This window comes from Gekko japonicus, unplaced genomic scaffold (assembly GCF_001447785.1).
Source record: "Gekko japonicus isolate JY-2015 unplaced genomic scaffold, Gekko_japonicus_V1.1 scaffold1967, whole genome shotgun sequence".
NCBI classification, from domain to species: domain Eukaryota; kingdom Metazoa; phylum Chordata; class Lepidosauria; order Squamata; family Gekkonidae; genus Gekko; species Gekko japonicus.
The window spans coordinates 10,394-19,343 of record NW_015175421.1 but is presented as its reverse complement, the minus strand read 5'-3'; positions in this window follow the sequence as shown (position 1 = coordinate 19,343).

Genomic DNA, 8,950 nt, shown 5'->3' with positions numbered 1-8,950 from the left:
CACTATATCTTGCCCAGTTTCCCTCCTTCTTATAGCCTTGTTCTACATAGTTTGCACTGCTTAGTGAAACTACAGCCAAACGGATATTTGAACTGGGATCTTCTTGGATCCTAATTGTCTTGCCATGCAACCCCACGTATGTTTATTTGAAAGTCACACTCAGTTCAGTGGGAAACACAAGAAAACAGGTGCACTGGCTGGATGAATGCAACCCACTGGCATGTCAATCAGCCACCACATTATTTGAACATGGAGCTCTAATACTGCAGGTTAAAAAAAAAAAGTGATCGTTTAGGCCATTTTAGCCTGTAGCAGCAAAATAAAACAGGGACTGAGTGGCACCCTAAAGACTTAACAACATTTATTCCAACATAACCTTTCATCATAAGAACATAAGAGACGCCAATGTTGGATCAGGCCAAAGGCCCATCCAGTCCAACACTCTGTGTCACACAGTGGCCAGAAATACCAGGTGCCATCAGGAGGTCCACCAGTGGGGCCAGGACATTAGAAGCCCTCCCACTGTTGACCCCCCCCCCCAAGCACCAAGAAGACAGAGCATCACTTGCCCCAGAGCCCCTATCTATACCTTGTGGCTAATAGCCACTGATGGACCTCTGCTCCATATGCTTATCTAATTCCCTTTTGAAGCCGTCCATGCTTGTAACTGCCACCACCTCCTGTAGCAGTGAATTCCATGTGTTCATCACTCTTTGGGTGAAGAAGTACTTCCTTTCATCAGAGCTGACTTCCTCAGATGCATGTACATCCACAATGCAGAAACACTTCTATACTCAAAGGTACAGACAATAGAAAGGTGTTGGGGTGGTCAAAAGAGATGCCAGACTGAAATGAGAGTCAATCAAAAGTGTAATCATTCCACCTGAGTGGATGAAGACCACACCCGGCTTTTGACAGAAAGGCACAGTAGGCTTAACATAAAATAGGGCGAGTGCAGGGGATGATGGCCCGGGCGAGCCTGATCTCACCAGAGCTTGGAAACTAAGCAGGCTCAGCCCTGGGTTAGTACTCAGATGGGAGAGTCCACCAAGGAAGTCCAGGGTCGCTGCCAATGTTCCCTCTAAGCTGTGGAGTTTCTTGTGAGCAAAAATTCTACTTTGTGAGCTGCTGGCATTAAAGTTGTGAGCGAGCGATTTGGCTACTGCATCCATCCGTTTGCTCCAGAGCCATCCCTTCCTGAGCTAAGACAGAGATGTGTGAGCTGTAGGCTAAAAAACTGTGAGCTAGCTCACACTAACTCAGCTTAGAGGGAACACTGGTCGCTGCACCTCTTCTTGGTCACTTGCCTTGCCAGATCCCTTTAGAAAAGTACAGAGGTAATGCTGATCCAAGTAACATTTGTTAGTGGTGGGAATGTCCAGAGGTTAGAGTTTTTTGGTTAAAAATAATACAAACTATAAAGAAAATATGTAAAATCTCATTGAATGTAGACTTCAAACTAATGTTAACGGGTATATTAGGAAGTAAGGCAGTCAATAAGGAAGCCCAGGCTATACTCAAAGCTATGGTGTTAGCAGGCAAGGCAGTGATAGCTCTGGGCTGGAAAGATAAGAGTAAATGGGCAATAGATACCTGGCACACTTATTTGTTTGATTTTGTGCAGTCTGACATCATCGAGAAGCTGTGCCAGAAGACCACATGGGAGGATAAAGCCGAAGAAATTAAAACTAGATGGAAGACCTATCTAAAGTGGATAACATTGGAAGGAAGACAGGACATTTGGTGGAAGATTCAGACTTTGTGCCCGTGGCTGTGAATAAAGGATCAACGAACAAGGGGTAGAGGGAGGGAGGGGGGAATTTAATGATTTATGTAAAGTAAGGAGACAAAAGATATGGTGTAATAAATAGAAAACCTACAAAAATAAACTTATTTTTTAAAAAGTAACATTTGTTAGGAGGGGTATGTGCTAAGTTGTTAGCCCCTATACTGAGTCAGAAGCCGCAGGTCCTGTCTGAGAGACTGCATAGTCATCCCATTGGATTCTCCTTTTGGAGTTCTTCTCTAGGGAAGAGTGTGCCCCTTCTGTAACGGCATGCGTTGCTCCTTATACACACACTTAAATAAATGTGCACGTTTTTGTTTCCACCTAAAGGGAAAGTGGAGTAGAACCACCAGGACCTCCGTTCCTTCTGTTCCAGAATGTGTTCCACTAGCTCCTGCTTGCAATCTGCATTTATCTTCCCTCTCTCTTTAACTCTTCTGCATGTCCAGTCTTTTTTCTGGGTGTCTCTCCCCTGCTCCTCCTGAAATCTCGTACCCCTTTCTGGCTAGTTAGTTGCGGCCGGTTTATCTTCTGCCACGCTCTCCCTTTCTTACGTTACCTTCCCCTCACCTCCAGCCTAACTTCACCCTTAAGAGACGGACGTGTCTTTTGAGGGTTCCTGCAGTTTGGGTGCTGAGAACTGCTGCAGTTCCCCTCCACCCCAAAAAGCTTCCTGACAATGGCCCATTCTGCACCTAGCATTTGCTCCGCTGTTCTACCAAACCCATCGCTAGAACCAAAATCCCCCTCTACATTGCATGCCACTTCCACTGTGATTGATTGTCGGATTTGATGGCAGGGTCCAGTCTGCATTTCTCTCCGTTTTATGGTACTGTCCGCATAGATTTATAGCCTCTTTATGGCCATTCAAGGGTGACTCTGCAGTCAGTATGGCATTGGCCCCGGGGTATTTGAATGCGGCTTTGAGCCGTATCTTTTTCTGTTCCAGTATGGTAGTTTGGTAAAACAATGGAGCAAATGCTAGATGCAGAATGGGCCAAAAATACCCCAGGCCAACAGCACACTGAATGCAGAGTCACCCCTGAATAGCCATAAAACAGCCATAAATCTATGCAGAGGGCTACCATAAAGCCGAGAGATCAAACGAAGTGAAAGCGGCATGCAGTTTGGACACTGCCATAAAAACCGACAATCAATCTAAGTGGAAGTGGCATGCAATGTAGAGGGGGATTTCTGTTCCAGTGTGGGTTTGGTAAAACAGTGGAATAAATGCTAGATGCAGATTGGGCCAATGTCATCGTCCATTTGTGTGCGTTGTCCTCCTTGTTTCTCCATGCTTTCTCAAACCAGATTGAGAAAGCACGGGGACACAGTGAAGAAAACAAAAAAGAGAAGGTTATTGCTGAGGGGAGGGGGGAATGCCGCAGTTCAGCACCCAAACCTGCGGGAAAGCTCCATGTGAAAAGCTTTAACTGTACCTGGTCAACAGACATTTGCTCCTGTAGTGCATCAGGAAACTTCCTTTCTTGGTCTTGCCACACACTAATAATGGTTTTGTCATGAACTCTGAATGGGTTTGAACCCTCTGGCTCTTCCCTGAGTGACCAAGGGAGAAAAGGCCCTTTTTGACCTCTGCAAAAGCTATGAGGGGTATTGTGGAAGATCCATAGATAAAAGCCACACAGAATGAGGGCTATGGGGTGGGAGAATTGGCCAATCCCAAGCAGAAAAGCTGTAGAACCCAGTCCCTGTGCAGAACTGAAAAATATGCTCTAATCTTCACCATTTCTGCCAACTGTTCCTTTTGCAATACTGGGGTGGATCCAGTCAGCTTTTTCATTCAAACGCCTCAAATTTCCCCTTCTCTCCCCCCCCCCCAATCCCAGCTGTGTTTTTGTCTCTGCAGGTCCCATAATCCATGGGTAGTCAAAGGCAACCCTCTCCTCCCTTTTTCACCAGCAGAAAAAAAAATTGGATTCAACCCACTGTGTTGTAGCTGACTTTGTGCTTACATTGACCTTTCATTGTAAATGGAGATGGCAAAGTAATGCAAAATGAAAGACACAGAGATGGACAAACAGACTGACAGGGTGGTAGAAAGGAAATGGCATTACAGAAATATATTACCAAAGAATCTCACAATGATGCAGAGTCCATTTTGTATTTTCCATACAATTCTTCATCTGTTCTGCTTCACACCAAATGAATAAATCCATGTATATTTCAATAGTTATTTTGTATTCAGATTGCCATCAAATTAATATATATATTCCCATGTCTCCGCCATGTAAGTGAGACACAGACTGTATAAACATATCTTGGTACCACCGGGATTGATTCACCCAGGGATTATTACATGATTCCCAACCCACTAAGATGGTTTGTTTTCTTTTTCTGGAAAAAGTTTCTTGATTTGGACCCAGAAGATTTCATAGTTAGTTTAACTAAACCTAGCATAACATCATATTCCATAATGCAATAAATACAGACACTGTTTGATTTCATATGACAGCATTAGCCCTTCCAATGCATATTTTTTTTCTGAGTAGCACTTTCCATTTCAGAAAACTTTCAGTCCAATCTAATCATGTTTTTGTAACCTCTACTTATGTTCTCTGGGTACTCTCTGAGACTTTTACCAAAGAAAATGAGAGGCAATTACAGAAGTCTATATATTCAAATTGTTCTGGGTAACACAGTTCAAGTTTGATTCATATACAGGCATCTACTTAAGCAGGAGCTACAGATTAATATGGCCTCTAGTAAATTAGAATTAGTACAATTTATATCGATAGATATAATATGTATCGAGATCCAAGTGTGAGAAACATCTAAGAATGGGAAGAATGGCTGACTAATAGAACTGAAGATACAGTTAAAAGATGGAGCACATTTGTTGGGTTTCAACAGACAGTCTTATGCATTAGAAAATTGTAATCATTATTTTCATATTTTTGGTTACGATTAAGAGTAACAAGACATAACATGCATAGCATTTATATTTTTACAAGATATATAAATATAGATAACTTTGTACAGTGTTTGAAGTAACAAGATAATTAGTTTGCCAAGGGTGTGATCCCTAACAGTTGGGGCAGTTAGCTATTGCTGGAAGATGATTTTGAAAACCTATAAAGATGTGATCAACTCTTTCTTAGATGGGGCTTCTTGTGACAGCTTACTTATGATAAGACCTTTGAATGGGCTCGGGCTCCTCATCCGGAAGTTGTTAACAATCTAGTTAGGACCCAGGAGCTCCTAGGAAGTAGAATGGCTGGCCTCTTATTCTTCAGGATCGTGTCCTTTCCATCTCCAGCTTCAGAATTCTGACTTCTCCAATTTTGGCTCCTAGCTCTTCTCCACTCACTTGGTAATGAAATCTAGTCCAGTATTTGGGAATTCTGCTTGGCCCGCACAAGACCTAAAACACTGTATTTTTCATTAATTCCATCAGCCTCTTGAGGTTCTTGTCCTTCAACAACTACGAATCCAAAATAAGGCACTAGTTATCCTCCAGCTCCTTCTGCATTATTTTCCGTTCTGCCATTTTATCCTCAGGACAACGCTGTGAGGTACGTAAGTGAGGCTGCGAGTGTTTGACTTGGCCCAATGTCATCCAGTAGGCTTCCATGACAGAATGGTCTCCCAGATCCTAGCCCAAGGGCTCTTCCGCATTCTCATTTTTGTCACTTGTGTGTCCCTATTGCTTTGGTTTGGGTTTTTTTTTTCTTTTCCACATGTGTTTTGCCCTAGAGTCAGAATCGACTGGCTTTCGAGCAAGGGAACCTTTACCTTTGCTCCCTCTAGTGGACAATTCAATATTACATCATTGTACAGCATATTTCCCTGTAGTTTTAAAGTGCAGGGAAATATGCTAGATGCACAGCAATCTAATATCAAATTGACCACTAGAGGGAGCAAATGCATGTGGAAAAGGAAGGAGGAGGAGGAGACTGGATTTATACCCTGCCCTTCACTCAGAGTCTCAGAGTCTCACAATCTCCTTCCCCTCCCCTCCCCTCCCCACAACAGAAACCCTGTGAGGTAGGTGGGGCTGAGAGAGCTCTTTGAAGAACTGCTCTTGAGAGAACAGCTCTGAGAGAACTTGTGACTGACCCAAGGTCACACCAGCAGCTGCACGTGGAAGAGTGGGGAATCAAACCCGGTTCTCCCAGATTAGAGTCCGTGCTCTTAACCACTACACCAAGCTGGCTCTCATCTGCCCCCCCCCCTAAAAAAGGCAACAGGGACACACAAGCGATGACAATGAGAATGTGGAAGAGCCCCAATACTCTAACCACTATACCACACTGGTTGTCATGAGATAAGTGCTCTTGATAAAAAGTTGTTACTTGAGACCCTGTGTCTATTTGACCTCCTTGGTAGGGAAGGTGGGGTATAAATCAAATAATTTGGCATGGGCACAACCTTTGATTCAAAAGCATGTGATTGTTGTAAGCCGGCCCTAGTCACCTCTGAATTAATTCCTGATCAGTCAGGGCAGAGGTGCCTTTCTCAGAGGCAAACTGGCTTCTAGCATTACTGTAGGCAGCTTCCCTAGAAATTGACCGCTCTTGTTCCGCTGGTGGGCTGGGGAGTTTTTTGATGCCCTTTGGTTGTCTTAGGTGGGTTGACACAATTCCCAGCTCTCCACAGTTAAATCCATTATGGTTCTCATACATGAATTTGAGACATAATTGACCACCTGTCTTTCTGAAAATGTCAGGGCTGGCGTCCTTCTATCACTTCGCTCTCCTGATTTCTGTCTGGTCATCTTTAATCTAGGTAATTACTTTTCAGTTTCCAAACACTTTGCCTCCAGTTTATTCCATATCCTGTATAGTTTCTGGGAGTCCTTTCTGTTTCCTTCAAAAATGGACAGCTCTTTCTGCTGTTACTTTCCTTTTTCATGCAAAACTTCACATTAGTTTTCTTTCCACTTTGTCATCACTGTCCTTTTCTTGATGCTTTCTAGAATACCACAATCTTTCTCTAGCGCTTTCTAGCTTTCCAGGGAAAGCAATCAATTTCTCCTCCACCAGAACTGGGTGAATTGCCTGCAAAAGCTTTCAGTTTGACTTTGATGGTTGCTGTCGTTCTAAAGTCACATTCTAAAAGCAGAACCCTTCCTAACTGTGGCCTGGTTTTTGGCTCAGCAGAAGGAGAAGGCTGCTTTAGGAATGAAGTCCACACAAGGATGGAGAGAGATGCTGAGGGCACATCTTGCAGTCGTGGAAGTAAAACAAAGAAGCAGGGAGAGGCAACTAGTGGGAAGGAGGTCTCTGAGAGTAGCAGGGTTCCCTGTCTCCAGCTGGTACTCCTTGCCACCACTCAGCTGGTTGGCAGTGTTAGAAGAACCAGATGCGATGTCTAAGAAGCAAGTGACCAGAGAGTTACAGCTAGATAGGAAGACACTAAGCATCTTCCTGTTTACTCTTCTGTCACTGAACCCTTTGACGTGCAGATTGCTACTCTTAGGGAAAAGCATTTCCTTCCATCTCCTTTTCTTTCTCTTCCCGCAGGCATACAAAGAGGGAAGACACATTTCTCCATCTTTGGTACTATGGGTGCCAGATGCCTCTCTGCATCCGCATCCATCACTAGCTAGGTAGAACAGAATCTGTCCGTTTCTCCACACTGCGCTATCCAACATGTCTTTCCTAAATAAACCGGTTCTTATTTTCTTTCAAAATGATAAGTGGCTCTCTGTGTAACTTTGTAGTCTTACAAGCATATGCTTAACGAAGGAGCTCTGCTGCGCGTTGAGCCTAGTGCACTCTGCAACTTAGCAAGGGATCAGGCTTAACATTCCCCTCCGACAGGGGGGGGGGGGATAGTACTAAAATGCATGTCGTCATTTCCCATGTGCCCAGAAGTGACATCAGCATGTTGCTGGGAGATACCAGGGATACTCTGTTATTTGGGCAAAACTCTATGGTAGAGTTTTGCCCAAATGCCAGAATGCTGCCAGTAAAGCCGCTAAGACACTGCCATAAGTTCTGGTGTGCACAGGAAGTGATGATAGCGCATCACCAGTGATCAATGTTCCCTCTAAGCTGTGGAGTCTTGTGAGCAAAAATTCTACTTTGTGAGCTACTGGAATTAAAGTTGTGAGCAGGCGATTTGGCTATTGCATAAATTAGTTTGCTCTGGAGCCATCCTTCCTGAGCTAAGACAAGAATGTGTGAGCCGGAGGCTAAAGAACTGTGAGCTAGCTCACACTAACTCATCTTAGAGGGAGCACTGGCAGTGATGTCAGTGCATTACCAGCAAGGGCCCCCACTACCCAGTAAGTCCCCCCAAACACCTGTTGCCAGGAGGACCTGGCCACCCTTGGTAGTGACCTGGGTAAATAAAGACACAGGAGCACAACAGACAAGAGGAAGCAGACAGAGGAATTCGGACCTATCCATCTTTCTTGCTCTGCTGCCCTGGAGTACTGGTGCTCCTGGTGCAAAAAGATGTCGCACAGTCCTTACAACACTTACAGTTGCTGTTATACCTAAGAGGAAGACTTACTGTAGTGGTTGAAGTTATCACTCCATCTGTGCTGTCCTCCACCTATGCTGTTTGTTGCTATAGCCTCTTCGAACTGAGGCCTTGAAGCATCAACAAAATTTGGTTACAGAATCAAACACATAACCAACCAAGCATACAGCTAGGGTTGCCAGGTTCCCCACTATGGTGAATGACTTCCCACCAGCAATCCCTCCCATTTTATTATTGGGTTTCTGCAGGGGTCGTTTCGTAGAAAAAGAGCTAGGGGAACTCATTAGCATAACTCATTAGCATATGCCACACCCCCTGACATCACCGGAAGTGTGTCATAAGGCCACACACCCCACCCCCAATGGTCCCGGCCGCCACCGCCGGCCTTGCAGCTCCACTGCCGAGCCCCATGAGGGGCCCGGCAGTGGACCTGCAAGGCCGGCGGGAGTCCAAGGAAGCCCCGCGAAGGCCCTCCCTGGCCCCAGGCAGGCAGGGGTGGGGAGAGGCGGGGAGGAAGCAACTTACCCTCCCTCTTCTCCTGCCTCCTCCTGGCTGAATGAGGGCCGGAAGCAGGGGGCAGGGCTTTGTCATGTGCCCCACCCCCCGTACCTCACCCGGGGGAACTGCGTTCCCCCGCGTTCCCCCCCGAAATGATCTCTGGGTTCTACCATTAACTATAATGACATTCTGTAGCAGGGAGCGGGAAAGGGGTTT